We start from the raw sequence: 16,482 nt of genomic DNA, 5'->3' as shown, positions 1-16,482 counted from the left end.
GACCAACCTGTGTAGCGGCCGAGATCCGACGAGATCGAGCGCGTACAGAATGGCATGGCTGTAAGCCATGACGACAGTGCTGAGTAAAAACATACCCAACCAGGGTCTCCATAGCGCTTAACCCTGTGACACCCAGACCGACCTGGCATTTTTCCCCCTGAAAAAAGCCCAAGTCCCTCAGGGTACCAGAACAGCAGATCTGCATCCCCGGCGGACAACGGGTTCAACTGATCTGGACCAGCGTGACCAGAACCAGTCCCGTGCCCTAACCACGCCGACATGCCCCAGGAAAAGGGCAGATATGCGTGTTGATCTTAACATGAAAAGAAGGCGCCACCCAGACGTCGGGACGAACCGCGCCTGGTGGCCCACCCCAAGGGCGTGAGACCCCACTACATATGTTCAGATCCATCCCGTCATCATCCCCCAGACATGAACGAGGATCCGTCGACAACCCACCCAGGTCATGGGATGTGGTCGCCGGAAGAGGAAAAACCCCCATCTCAGTTGCTTTATAAAAACGCTGTTTCAACCACAAGCAACTAAGGCGTGCCAGTCAATCGCCTGTTTACAGCGAGCTAGCACTATACGTGCGTCGGGACACACCCCCATCAATGAACAGGCTATTTAGACCTGCCATTGAATCCCCAAGGCGCCCAGGGGAACGACAAGAGGGGTGTGACACTCCCTAACTCCAACACTTCTGGAATAGAAAGAAGGAAGCATCAACAGTATGTATCCCAGTCTACACAGCCGGGGTAAAAAATGTTCACATTTTTACATCCCACCACCCTCCCATAGGAAAGAGACGGGGATCCCCAGAGAGACCTCCCACGCGAGCTGTACAGATTGAAAAGAATATATTGCACCTTGAGCCATGTAAAAAACTGGTTTTAGGGCCTCCGGGGAAGAGGCACCGAACCCATACACACTCAATAAACGAATTGAATCGAATATACATACAATAGAAAAGGACCCTTCTAGAGGGTCCACTCACTTTGACAATCTGAGGAGGAAGGCTCTGTACTCTGATGGAGGCTTCCTCACATGGATCACATGGAAGAAGGAGTCCGAACTCACAGAAGGCCTGAGTAGGCGCTTGGTGAGGAGGAGCCCTGACCACCCCCCCTGAAAACAGATCCATCACATGGACCTGAACAGCACACGGAAGTCCTACCAACAGAGACGCGCACGGTGACGTACTCTATGGCGGGGGAATTCCTGCGGTGCACACGCCCAATATACCAGGCCGTGGGACCAGGAACTCCCTCCCCCCCCCCCCCCCCCCCCCCCCCGTAACGTGCCGAACCGCCACGTGACGGGAACCTTGAAGGACAGGGGGTGTACCCCTGACCGACAGAACAACGGGGAGAGGAAAGGTTACCAGTTCACCCCTTTACGACCCCACACCCATGATACGACGTAACGACAAAAAGAGAATATGACACAGTCATAGTCAGCTCTATGAAGCGTTTCACAGCTCCACACAGCGCACGAGCTAACCTGCTATCTGATTTTTACTAAGGAAAAAACACAGAATAGAGAGGGCTCTAAGAACCCCGGTCCAACATACACATGTGCTTCTGTGGTCAGTACAATCCAGTTGTAGGTCACATGACACACACAACCCATCATCATCACAATGAGAGAATACATCATTCTTGATTAGTATCGACCACAGGCCTTGCTAAGCACACATGACAGCAACCAAAACCAATTTCCCTTTAGGAAATAAGTTTCTCCAGCAGATTTAGCACAACCTCAGCAATCAAGCTGAGAGTTACATCGTATCCCTACCACACAAAAGACACAATTAATGCACAACATGTCTGATAGGAGGTGATAAAGTCCCCAGGGAACCGGGGGGGGAAAAACACAATCCTCCTATTTTACCCTCAATACGGCCAGTTAAAACAGGAAAACCTGTTAATGTGTGAACTCACTGTCCATTGTCATTACAGTCTGAGAAAGAACATTCTTTTACTCACTCGTCACCAAGCATAGCTTCCTAGGTTAGTTGCCTTAGTAGTGAGTACACGGTACACATAAACACCATGATGTTTCTCACACAACAACCAGATCAATACATCACGACCTGCACAGAGAAGCTACTGCCAGTGACAAAAACAGCTCACACACAACCCGCAACGTATCTCAAATGCATTGCAACAACACACGTTTTGGGAAAAAACACCGTCATGCACAATACATTTAGCAAGGTAAAACCAGAAGACGTGTTATGAGGGTCTGGCCAACCCCGTACCTGCCCGGAACGCAGATCAGCGAAGTGCAGTCATAAGCCACCGTAGAACACAGCCCTCTTTGTTGACGCAATCCCCGTCTAGGCTCAGGCAGGGTTGACGAACATCCCCTGTCAAAGATGACGTCGTGGTCAAGAGTGTAAAACATGTTAAAAATCAAAGCACGTTCAACAGAATAGCATCAAGCTAACGGCTGCTCCAACCGTTCGGGTGCTATCGCTTCCGCTCGCGAGACGCCGATCTACGACGCACGCGATCAGGAGCGAGCTCCCGGCGGCGCGCGAGAAGCCTAAGCTACCCCGCGCCAGGCCACCGACCGGCTAACCGTAAGCTATGAACATGTAAACAATGACATAACACTCACCCAGACAGGCCGCCGTTCTGAACCCTCCTCACTTTTTAAGAGAAAAGAGAAAACAAGACGTCAACACCGCTTCACAACGGTGACAATAACACGTCCGGCGGAATCAGCACAGTACCAACTGGCCTGTATAGCTGACTTTGAACATGAATCTGCCGCTATCGCACATTACATGCACATATCCCCTCGTGAAGGAATACTCTCATTTGGATATGAAAGATGGGGTCTTAACACGGTGACAGAGAGAATCCACTCGTCCAGAACACACAGGGATCACCAGTGTCAATGGTCGCGGCCCACTAGTTAAAACTATAATGGTCGCCAGACCAAGGCCTTCTGTCGCCTAGACGGCTAAACAAAGGACCCTAGCCTGGGGCCGGTTTCCATAAACTTTGTCTAGTAGCCCCCATAGCACTAACAGACAAGTGGAGCCCGCCAGCAAACACTACTCACCCAACCTGGAACGCACCGCTCCTCACAACAGCGGCATGTCCGACAGTTCAGCTGTGGCCTGACAGGTTTCACCCCAACAAACACAGCAAGGAACTGCAGTTGAGAAGCATGCAGCGGCGTGCTCCCAATACGAAAACCGGTGGAGGGTTTGTAGAATGATCATCATCTTCTAGACACTCCAGTACGAAGACAATATCGCCGTATTTTCTCGAAAATAGTGAGAGAGAAAATAAAGATATGATGTCAACGTATCCTTGTTTCCCAAGCTGTTCCTAATCCAATTTCTTCCATCATGGTGTCAAGTGTGGGGATCTACCGAGGCACCTCTTCCTTGTGGTGAAAGCGAGAAGGAGGAGAGCAGGTGACCACACACCTGCTTATGAAGGTAAGCTGATGAGGGGTGTGGTCAGACTAATACTGGTATTAGAGGTACATTTGTGGTTTATTCAGTACGCGTGCACGTACGCGAGATAGTGCAGAAGGCGATGCCAAGCTGAGCCACTAACGATACAGAACTGCTCTGTGATAACGGCTCTGTGATAACTGCTCTGTGATAACAGCTCTGTGATAACTGCTGTGGGGCTCTGTGATAACTGCTCTGTGGGGCTCTGATAACTGCTCTGTGATAACTGCTCTGTGTGGCTCTGTGATAACTGCTCTGTGTGGCTCTGTGATAACTGCTCTGTGATAACTGCTCTGTGGGGCTCTGATAACTGCTCTGTGATAACTGCTCTGTGGGGCTCTGATAACTGCTTTGTGATAACTGCTCTGTGGGGCTCTGTGATAACTGCTCTGTGGGGCTCTGTGATAACTGCTCCGTAGGGCTCTGTGATAACTGCCCTCTGTGTGGCGCTCTGTGATAACTGCCCTCTCTGTGTGTGGCTCTGTGATAACTGCCCTGTGTGTGGCTCTGTGATAACTGCCCTCTCTGTGTGTGGCTCTGTGATAACTGCCCTGTGTGTGGCTCTGTGATAACTGCCCTCTGTGTGGCGCTCTGTGATAACTGCCCTCTGTGTGTGGCTCTGTGATAACTGCCCTCTCTGTGTGTGGCTCTGTGATAACTGCCCTGTGTGTGGCTCTGTGATAACTGCCCTCTGTGTGTGGCTCTGTGATAACTGCCTCTGTGTGTGGCTCTGTGATAACTGCCTCTGTGTGTGGCTCTGTGATAACTGCCTCTGTGTGTGGCTCTGTGATAACTGCCTCTGTGTGTGGCTCTGTGATAACTGCCTCTGTGTGTGGCTCTGTGATAACTGCCCTCTGTGTGTGGCTCTGTGATAACTACTAGGGATGGGATCGATTATTAGAATATTCGATCCCATATCTACATTCGATTTTCATGTCAGAAAAAAAAAATTATTATTTAAAAAAATTAAGCAAACCATTCTTATTTCATTCCTTTTTATATTTAGAGACAGCCTAATTGATCTAAAAGATGCACATGCTACTGTTTCTGTTTGTTTATTAAAACCGGTTGATAGAAGTGCCTATTTATGTGCAATACCCTTTGATTTGAATGATCCATTCTATTAAAAAGAATAACTGAATTTAACTGAAACTGAACATTTTAACTGAATTTAAACTGAAACAGAAAATAACAATATATTTTGAATAAAAAAATATTTTTTTTGTGTTTGGGGGGGGGGGGGGGGGGGGTCGAATATTCAATCTTAAGAACTAGCGATTTTCGAATAGCACTTTTGCTAGAAAGTCCCATCCCTAATAACTACCCTCTGTGATAACTGCTCCGTGGGGCTCTGTGATAACTGCCCTCTGAGCACTGTGATAACTGCCCTCTGTGTGTGTGTGGCTCTGTGATAACTTCCCTCTGTGTGTGTGTGGGCTCCTCTGTGATAACTGCCCTCTGTGAGGGGCTCTGTGATAACTGCCCTCTGTGAGGGGCTCTGTGATAACTGCCCTCTGTGTGTGTGGCTCTGTGATAACTGCCCTCTGTGAGTGTGTGGCTCTGTGATAACTGCCCTCTGTGTGTGGCTCTGTGATAACTGCCCTCTCTGTGTGTGTGGCTCTGTGATAACTGCCCTCTGTGTGTGGCTCTGATAACTGCCCTCTGTGTGTGGCTCTGTGATAACTGCCCTCTGTGATAACTTCCACAGGGTTTATATAATCTATAATCTGTTAGTCTACATATAATCTATTATCAATTAGCCTACATAGAGAATCTATCAGTTAGCCTACATAGAGAATCTATCATTTAGCCTACATAGAGAATCTATCATTTAGACTACATAGAAGAAGTATCATTTAGCCTACATAGAGAATCTTATCATTTAGCCTACATAGAGAATCTATCATTTAGCCTACATAGTGAATCTATCATGTAGCCTACATAGATAATCTATCAGTTAGCCTACATAGAGAATATCATTTAGACTACATAGATAATCTATCATTTAGCCTACATAGAGAATCTATCAATTAGCCTACATAGAGAATCTATCAGTTAGCCTACATAGAGAATCTATCATTTAGCCTACATAGAGAATCTATCAGTTAGCCTACATAGAGAATATCATTTAGCCTACATAGATAATCTATCATTTAGCCTACATAGAGAATCTATCAGTTAGCCTACATAGAGAATCTATCAGTTAGCCTACATAGAGAATCTATCAGTTAGCCTACATAGCTGAAATCCAAAGCTTTTAGATGCTGGATTATTTTGTTTCTCATTGACTATTGGCTGAACAACGTTAATGACATCAACACTCTCAAAAGAGCCTCTAAACCAGACTAGACCATACTTAATAACCCTGTTAGAACTTACATTAGCCCTTTCACTACCAAATGGTTAACCCTTTTACTGCGACAATACAGAAGGTTGACCCTTTCACTGCCACACGACAAAGTGTTAACCGTCTGTAGTGTGGTAGTGAAAGGGTTAACCTTCTGTAGTTTGGTAGTGAAAGGGTTAGAGCATTAGAGTTTAGGGTAGATGTTTTATAGATCCAGACCTAATAGTATATTAGCCTGAGTGATTGGGCATTTTCTGTATTTGTACATCCCACCTTCCTTGTGGCTCATGATTTAGTTTCATGGTCGGTAGCTAGAGAATCAGAATCATGACTTTCTGTGAATGGATATCGGCAGCAGCACAAGTCCTCCTCACGTCCTCCAGAGGACACCGCTAGATGATCACGCTCCACGCTACAGTGCCAGTAGGAAGGTTTTGTATGAATCATGCTGCAGGTTTAGCCACGCTACTGATCTATCAAGTCTGCTTCCTCCTCCCCCACTGGAACTTGAGACCCAATCATTATGTTATGGGCTCTTTAAAATACCGTAGCTTCAGCAACCTTGGGACTTTTTTTAGACTTCAATATACAACAACTACGGAAATGGAATGTGCTTTTCCCATGGATAGAAGATTGTTTTTTTCAATTGTCCAAACCTGTTTTGAGATGAAGAAATTCCCTCATACACCAAGTTCCTCCATGTTGCAAAATTATATGGCATTAATTCTATTAAATCAGACGAGGTCTTACTAGGGGATAATCCACACAGCACTGACCATTTTGTAATTATTAGGAAGCCATGTTTTCCACACGTCTTTATGTGGAAATGGTTAGTTTTGAGGCTGGTAGCCAATGGAGAGAGAGGCAGGGGTGTACAGTGTCACCGCTTGACATCAGGGATGGGACACAGACAGAACTGATGAGTAGAGTTCACGTTGGGCAAGTTGAACTTAATCAGTAGCCTGACTGACCAGTTATGTCTAGGTGTGTGTTTGAGTTGTTGTTTGGCTTGGTGTCTGCCGTCGTACACTATATGTGCTGCAGTGTTTCCCACAGGATTTTGTGAGACTGAGGTGGGTGAACCTCGGCCCCTCTAGGGGGGTCCGGGGGCATGCCCCCCCGGAAAATATATATATATATATTTTTTAAGTTAAATGCATCAATCTGGTGCACTTTGAGAGCAAAATAAAGAGGCTAGATCTATGATGAACTTTGTGCTCAAAACACAAAATCCACAAACACAAAATCGACTAGACTAGAGCATACATTTGAGCCATCAAAGGAATTAAGCAAAAGTGGTTACCTGTGTTGAACTGGTTTATTTTTTTAGAAAATAAGAAAATATACTGGATTACTATTACGACTACTACCACTGCCAATACTACTGATACTTCCCTATTGGCAAACTTTATATAAAAAATATATATATATATATATTATTTTTTTATTAATAATAATTTTCTTTTGTTCATTATAAAACTGTGGTGGGACCAATTAGACACCACAGTCTAGGTAATTAATGTGAAACACTGCTGCTTATTATTGTTTTGCATATTTCTTTCAGATTTTTGCATTTCTGTATGTATTTTTGTGCCATAGATTGTATTGCCTATGTATTAAGATTCTTGAATTCTACATTCCAGTTAGCGTGAGCAGAACTGTGATAATAATATTATATAATATGTCGCTTAACCTGAAGTTGTATAGTGATTATTTAGAAGGTGGCCTAGTACGCATCAATCCATTGTGTGTACAAACATCCATTTCCCACAAACATACACTTCTGTTTCATCTTCAATGCAACAAGTCGGACTCTGGCTAGGGCTGCAGCGGTGACACATAAACACATGACAACACCGGTATTACCGGTGACACCGGACATTTTACAGAAATATGCTCAATATCTGTAGAGCACTTACTTGGATCTTTAACATTATGCGGCTACATTTGATTCGCTGTGTCTGTCCGTCTAGTACGTCTGTTTTTAAATTCATTTTCAATTACTAGTATCCATTTGTTGGACAGATGGGAGTTGATGTCAGGTTCTAATTTAGAAATAAACCAATGGACAGTAATAGCTTCCGTAAATGTACTATCTGACGGATCGATGTAGTATTGCTTATTTAGCGCATCATGCAAACATACTGTCGCTGGTCTGAGCTCCTCTCCAGTTGAGCTTTTGCTGCAGGGTTTAAATCCAAAAGATTGACAAATCCTCCACCGTCACAGGTCTGTCATCATCTCGTCTCTAGAGCCTTAAATCTATTCTAAAGGTGAAACTGAAAATAAAGTTTTCAGTCTGTTCATCTCACTTTGATCATTTCTATTGCAGCAAAAATGGCGTCCGTGTATGGATAAAATATTGCCAAGCAAAACATCTGTTATCATCGCTGATCAATTTAGAAATAGGTTTGCTAAGTCAGGACATGCAAGGATGCCATTGAGATAACCTGAATAGTAGCTTACAATAATAATTCTATCAAGCATTTTCTATTGGCTGTGGTGAGTGCTTGTTACATAGACGTATTATGATAATAATGCAGGTTAGTTTTAAAGGTTAAACTGAGCCACAGTTTATGTATTTATGTACCCTCATGTTTACACAATAAATATTGCAGCAGTAACTCAGAACGTAGTAGCTGGTGGAGAAAACTGAGCAAAAATATGTTCCAAAATACAAACTGTAGCTGACACCACGCTAGCCCAGACTGCATATGTCTGACAATATTCTGAAATATACACGTTAACACAAGAGTATTAATAATAACGAGATTATGCGTAAGATACAGTTTACATTCAAATGAACACGTCTGTAAAATGGAATATAATGTTTTTAATATAGTCTAGTAGTTTATATTTATTCCATATAACAAATTGGATATTATTAGGAATATATGGGAGCAGGCTGCAGCCATTAATTATAACCAACATAACCCTATAGACTGATGAAAAAGATGGGCTAGTAAATAGTAATATTGCATCATGCAGCACTAATAGAAGGTTCAGGGTACTTGCCCAGCTGGACAACTACCATCATCCACAACCATAAACTAGCTTGACCACAGTGGAAATCTCCTGACTTGGCAACACCATATATCACCCCAAACACACCATATATCACCCCAAACACACCATATATCACCCCAAACACACCATATCACCTCACACACACCATATCACCTCACACACACCATATCACCTCACACACACACCATATCACCCCACACACACCATATCACCCCACACATACCATATCACCTCACACACACCATATCACCCCACACACACACCATATCACCACACACACACACACCATATCACCTCACACACACCATATCACCCCACACACACACCATAACACCCCACACACACACCATATCACCTCACACACACCATATCACCCCACACACACACCATATCACCACACACACCATATCACCTCACACACACCATAACACCCCACACACACACCATATCACCTCACACACACCATATCACCCCACACACACACCATATCACCACACACACCATATCACCCCACACACACCATATCACCCCACACACACACCATATCACCACACACACACCATATCACCCCACACACACACCATAACACCCCACACACACACCATATCACATCACCCCACACACACACACCATATCACCACACACACACCATATCACCCCACACACACACCATATCACCTCACACACACACCATATCACCCCACACACACACCATATCACCTCACACACACACCATATCACCCCACACACACACCATATCACCCCACACACACCATTCTTTTGTTCATTATTTGACTCAGCTGCCTGTGATTACAAGTCGAGGTGCTCGTGTCTCTGCGTTCCTCCGCCTGGTGAGGATCCAGATTGTCCTGAGATCTCATTGTCCCGGGGCTGTTGAGCCGGTCCTGCCTTTGCTAATCTTAGGGAAGGGTTGAATTTGAGCTTTTGAGAGACTGGTGTACTTGCGTTGTGTTGCTCCTGGCCTCCCGCGTGACTCTGAGGAGCCTGTGAGATGTGATGCGCCTGCTGTCTCTTTGTGGATCGCTGTCAAGTGTTGTAATCTGCCGTGGCAGCACGTATGTGAAACGAGCCCTAATGTATGCATGTAAATGCAGCACACCTGGGGGGGGGGGATCTCGATGCCCTGCACGCAGAGCGAAGCGGACGGACTCCGCTGTGGCTCGCTCGTGGCACCGCAAGGGTTAAGTCCGATACAGCAGTTTACACTGCGGATGGATGTTCGCTAGTACAGAGGAGTCCCATACTGTAGCGGAACTGCAGATCCCATACACAACGCTGCCAAGTCGGGGGGGGGGGGGGGGGGGGGAGGTGGCGTTTGCTTCGATCCCGTGAGCGTAGGAAGAGGGAAGGGGGGGGGGGGGGGGGGGGGGCGAATTGGTGGGGGGAGCAAGAGGCTGGGAGACGGCCCAGACCCATGTGTGGACAGAGTTGCAGTCGCACTGGAGCTGTGAATCACCTACTGCGGGCTGCCTTTCATAAGCCCCCTCACCTGTGTTTCTCGTTTCAGTTGTTCAGAGGGAGGGAGGGGGACAGCGAGGGAGGGAGGGAGGGAGGGGGAGAGGGGGGGGGGGGGGGCAGCTCACTCTATGCTCTAATTGGTATAAGGGCGTTGTGCCGGAGCTGCTGATGTACATTTGCAGGAGTCTCCTGCTGGATTTATTGAGGTGTAGCCGGAGGTGGGAGAGAGACTTTTCTCTGTCCTCTATGATGATGATGATCGGGATGAACTGCTGTAAGTACATATGACTACTCTATTTACATTCCACAGTGTCTGGGGTATGAATCCTGCCTCTGGAGTGACGCAGGGAGGTGCGCTTAGTCTCGCCCTCTTGTCGTCTTTTTATAGTGTTTCTGTGATGTCTTTCTTGGCTGGTTATGGTCTGTGATTTAAGTTATACTTGTACGTCAGAGATAATACTGTAGGTTTCATGACCTTTTTATTAGTTGTGCATTGCTGCGTCTCTCTCTCCCTCTCTCACTCTCTCTCCCTACCTCTCGCTCTCTCCTGTAAGAGAGATCTGCAGTGTAGTGGTGTAAAGCGTATGTGCAGAATGTCACTTGTCTCTCCGGGGACCCCCTCTCTGGTGCCACTGTTCTCATCAGCATTTGAATATGTTTTGTGAGGCAGGGGGGGATTTTAGTGGTTGTCAGCAGTCCCCGCCGTCCCGGCGCATCGTTTTCAATTTCTGAAGCGATCAATCATCTCATTCTGCTTGTCTTTCCGCCTTGCTGCCTGGGAGCAAGGTGGAGTGTGATCCTACCGTGGCTGCAGTATACAACTCACACCGTGTTCTGAGAGGACTGGACCGCTCACACCCAGCCGCTTGGCATTCCGGTGTCGGTGGCTTCGCCACGTCGTGACCAGATCAAAGGGTCTCTCTTGAACCTTTCTTCAGCTTCAATAGGATGTTTTCATCCCGGGACCGAGGCCACTAGTGGCTGCTTGTAATGGTGGCCCACCTGTAGTGCAGCCCTCCAACCGTCTCTGGGTACCAACCTATGGTTTAAGAAATTAAGCTATAGGCGATTTGATTGTCCCAGTATGCCGTGAGAATGCCAAGTATCAATATACATAAAAAAATAAATTTGCCTATATTCTTGCTCGACGATCCCATTTTGCTGCAATAAAAAGTATATGGAATGAGGTGAACAGACTGAAAATGTTATCTTATTAGATAAAACAGATGATATATTTTAATAGTTTTTTAATGCAGATGTTGACAAAGGTTTTCGTTGGGCACATAATTTGCAGTTGAAAAAAAGGTAATAAATCGCAATACATAATACGCAAGATTCGTGATATTACAATATGGTGACTCTAGTATGGTGATAATATCGTATCGTGGGGCTTCTACTGGTGATTCCCGGCCTTACTAGGAAGTGACGTGCTCTGTGTCACGTAGGCTCTTCTAGTGAAGTCATGGTGTTTTGCAATGGAAGGCTCTCTGTGACCATGGATGTTGCTTGTGTCGTGAGTTCCCCATTATTGTCTCCTTTGCAGCATTACAACAGCAGAATTAATGAAGGCTGGCTATTCTTAGCGACTCTGTCCCATGGCGGTTCAAATTGAATAAAATGCTGCCTCACCCTTCAAGCATACTACAAAACACGGGGCTCCAAATTAACGGCAGGCTGCTCTAACGTTAGTTGGCTAACGCTCGTTTGAACGCGGATCCTCGGGACTGTTGTTAAGCCTTCAGGGACGATAAGAGTATAAAGCCTTGTATTGTTGGCGAGTCTGTGGTCTGCTGTTGTTCAGCACACTTACATTGAGAGCTGGTCATACTGCATAAAAATAACCTGATATTTAAATTGGGTGATTTGCAAACTTTGCTTCATCACTGAGGCTCATATACATGACGGCAGTTAAAAGTTTGGCAGCAGTAGATCAGCGTTAATGACTTGCGGACCGGTGGGCAACGGCACCTGCTGTCAGAGGTGAGAGAACGGCTGATTGACGATCTGAATCTGCCACCGTAAGCCATTGATTTGGTAGTTATAAGGGTTGCATTTGCTAATGGGCTACATAACCTGATCATCGATTTAAATGGGTTCACGTTAACACGATTCCGAAAGCTAGCAGTAACGTTACCAACAGGGAACAACCGTTAATGATTAATACAGGCTTCCAACAATGTTAAAAGATAAACATTTGAAGAAGTCTTTATTCGTAGCACACATTGCAACATAGTCATGCAGCAAACACACACATGTGATGGGCGACACACAGGAACACACACACGCATCCCGTCGTCCTTCTCCCAAGGGCAGCCGGGAGCAGCAGACATGGGCTGCGGCGTGGGGCAGCGCCTGGGGACCAATCCAAGTGCTCCTGTCTGGCTTCGTCAGGGACGTGACGGCATTAGTGATCTGTTCTGCATGTTTTTCCATTCGGTTTATCTCTTTTTCTGGAGGGGAAATCCTTGCGAGCACTGGGAGAACATGCAAACTCCACACAGAAAGGCCTGGGAGATAGTGATACCCCAACTGGGTACCTGGCAACCCGGCAGCCTGGTCCCCAAGTGGGAATCGAACCCAGGACCTTCTAGCTGTGGGGCGACAGTGTTAACCACTTCACCACCGCGCCGCCTACGTAACATAACGTGGCTGCACTTGTGTGTGTGTTTGTCTGTGTTTCGATCCATCAAGCTAAGATAGAGATAACGTTAGATATAGTGGATTCTCGGGTCTGAATCTTCGCTCTTATCACACATTTTGACACTGGTAGGTCATTACAGCAGGCTGTTCAATGCCAGTAAGCTCCCATAATAAGCATAACTATTACTTATGTTGTCTTTTCACGCATAACAATTGAAAGCTAAGTTCCGGTATTATGAACGTTTAATCATAAAGTCCTCGTAGCAGAGTTTTTAAGAGTGATTCAGTGTGGGCGGGGGAGTGCTCATCTGCACTCTGATTGGAAGAAATCAAGTGAGAGACAGCGTGAGAGAGAGGGAGAGCGTGCGAGAGAGAGCGTGTCCAGTGAGATGGCCTTGCACAAGCAATGTTGTTATTATCTCCACCAGGGGAAGCCTGAGGGGGATTATGCGTTTGGTTGCGTGTGTGTGTGTCTGTCTGTCTATCTATCCAGAGCTAATCTCGCCAACTACAAGGCCATGGTGGATGAAACTGTGCAGACACCAGGCAGGGCCAGGGACGTGAATCCTGGAATATTTTTCAAATCGGTCAATGACGGGTTTAATAAATTTCCATCATTGTCCATTCAAATAGATACTCAGTATAAAGTTACACCTTTTGAACACAAGAGAGCAATACTAGACAGTGTTTGCTGCTCAGAGCCTCAGGGACTCGGCTCTCTGGCCCCTGTTTACAACATGGAATCACCATAGTGAACCTATTCTTGTTGCTATACCTATGCAAAACATTTATGCGTGAATTAATTCCCATCATTGTCCATTGAAATAACCCCGCCCTTTGTGATTGGAACTATGCTTCCTATCAGAGATGCTTGCATGTAATTTCTTTCAATTCCAAGTCAAGCATCGAGTCTCTTATGGATGTAATTGTAAATGAGCGTCAGGCTATATCAATCCTTTTTACTGAATATATTAGGGCCGTTAGTCGACTATTAGTCGACTAAAAAAATTAAAAATATGAAGTATATTATTATTTTTTTTATTTCTTTTTATAATTTTATAATAATAATCAATAATTATAATCATTCAATTTGGGCTGTGGGGGTGCTTAATGTCTGAATGAGTCGACTGAAGGCTTCTTGTCCTCTGCAAAAGCATGCAATTGGTCCACTGATGGATACATCTTGATATTTGTCTAGTCTAGTGTGTTCATTAGATGGGTGAAATCCTCTTTCAGTGCCTCTGTGCCTGTTTTTGTAGGCAGTTAGCCTCTGGTATGCGTACCATTAGCGTTAGCCACGCTTCTATGCCTCTTTTCTTTTGGAAAGAATGATACAAAAATAATATATATATATATTTTTTTTATAATTATTATAATTTTTTTTGTATTCGACTAAGAGGTTGGCAGTCGACTACGGCTCCTTTCGACCTATTAGTCGACTAATAGGGGTCAGCCCTAGAATATATATATATATATATATATATATAGAGAGAGAGAGAGAGAGAGAGAGAGAGAGAGAGAGAGAGAGAGAGAGAGAGAGAGAGAGAGAGAGAGAGAGAGAGAGAGAGGCAAAAGTTTTACATACTAATGTTACTCAACAGGAAGATATTGCTAACATTAGGCATGCAATAATAACTAACCGTTATTATAACGGAGCACAACCATATTGTATTATAATTACACTGGGTCTCCAACTAATGACAGATGATTGGCAAATGGGGGGGGAAAACAAGAAATATTTTGGTAGACGATGCTGTGTTAGGCGTTCCTTGTCCTTGAGACGTTGGAATGCAGGTTAGTAAATATTATTACTGTATGTCTAATTGTCTATGTTATTCGAAGTTTCTAGACATAGGGTTTGTTTTCGTTTTTTTCCCCTCGTGGAAAATCTATAATGGTCTTAAATACATTCATAAATGGAAAGTATGGCATATATTCAAATGATACTTATATTTATTTGTATAGTGATTATATGTAGGGGTGTAAATATTTGACCCCACTTCGATTCGATTACGATTGAATGCATCATGAAATCTCTTCATTTGACCACGATTCGATGCGATTCGATAAATCTTCGATCAGTTAATTCCCCCCAAAATGTTGAATACACAAATGTGGCTGGGGGAACTGATTCACTCAGCATGAATGCACTATAGGTCAATACAAAATCGACCTAAAAATAAATAAATAAATACAAAAAAATGTAAATAATCGATGCAGTTGAATCGTCACCTATAGGGTCGATGCATTGCGATGCATCAATGCATTGTTACACCCCACTTGCTAGAAAACACAGCTTTTCAGCACTAAGATGTCAAATGCCCTGCTGGAAATCAAATATAACCATGAGGACATAGTCCACCACAAGTAAACACTGCATGACACCAGCCAATGGTGTATTCGGAACACCAGTGTAGAAAAGATGTGATTTGTGTTATTTGTTGATCTGCAGATGAACTAATTTGCCTCCGATTACTTAAATTCTACAACACCCAGCCTTGTGTCGAATCACTGTCGTTTGGTGGGTTTTGACCCCGTCCACCCTGGCCTGTCTCCATATTCAGCCGTGGGGTCCATCTGTGTTCTGTGGAGCCCACTCCCCAAGTTGCCTGGTTGTAATCCTTCAAGCGTGACCTGACCGACCTGGTGTGTCTCCATAGTGTCTCCTATGTGTGCTGCCTGCCAGCCCTGACTCTGGCCTGCAGAGTAGAGCTTCTCCTGGCACCGTTAGGACACAGCCACACGCACGCATGCACACACAACACACACACACGCACGCACGCACGCACGCACACACACACACACACACACACACACACACACACACACACACACACACACACACACACACACACACACACACACACGCGCACACACACGCACACACACACACACACACACACACACACACACACACACACACACACACACACACACACACACACACACACACACACACAGTGGCACAAGCTCATCAATTACTAGATACCAAAACAACACCACTGCAGAACCTCAGACCACTATTCTGGTGGGTGTGTTGTTCTCTCTACATCTAGGCTAGTTCTCTCTAGGCTAGCTAGGAATTGGCCTTCTGGCCTTTAGGAATGAATTAGCCCAACAGATTGTGGGTGTAGTAGGGACCTCCCGATCAAGGTCTTCTGCCCCCCGATCCCGACGTTTAATATTGAGTACTGTATCTGCCGAGTCCAGATCCAGATATTTGTGTTTTCCTAGATAATACAGCAGCACAGTGCACACTTCAAGTATATTAAAGTTAGTAAGACCATTTCAATGTAGGTAAGATATGCCTTGTAATTGAATGGTTCTGCTTAGGACTGTCCCCGACTAAGGATTTGGATAGTCAACTATGATTTGCCGAAATGAGCCGATAGTCGACTATTAGTCGACTATGACATTTTTCTTTATTTTTTGGGGAAGAAAAGTATAATAATAATAATAATTATTATTATTATAATTATTATTATTATTATTATTATTATTATTATTATTA

At 44.9% G+C, this 16,482-nt stretch overlaps 1 protein-coding gene across 3 annotated transcripts in view; it reads left to right on the top strand.

Moving 5' to 3' along the window:
• tjp1b (tight junction protein 1b) overlaps positions 1–16,482 on the top strand; it is a 112,897-nt gene that overhangs the window by 12,443 nt on the left and 83,972 nt on the right. The window contains exon 1 of one of the 3 annotated variants that reach the window (XM_084335427.1): positions 10,505–10,605. The exons of the other annotated variants lie outside the window; for them this stretch is intronic. The gene's annotated coding sequence lies outside the window, so the exon portion shown is untranslated. Of the gene's footprint in view, positions 1–10,504; positions 10,606–16,482 lie in introns of those variants that run through there. 3 annotated transcript variants of the gene reach the window in all.

The sequence above is a fragment of the Notolepis coatsorum genome, assembly GCF_963971535.1.
Source record: "Notolepis coatsorum genome assembly, chromosome: 18".
NCBI classification, from domain to species: domain Eukaryota; kingdom Metazoa; phylum Chordata; class Actinopteri; order Aulopiformes; family Paralepididae; genus Notolepis; species Notolepis coatsorum.
The sequence above is the reverse complement of the archived record's forward strand: the minus strand, read 5'-3'. Positions and strand labels throughout refer to the sequence as shown.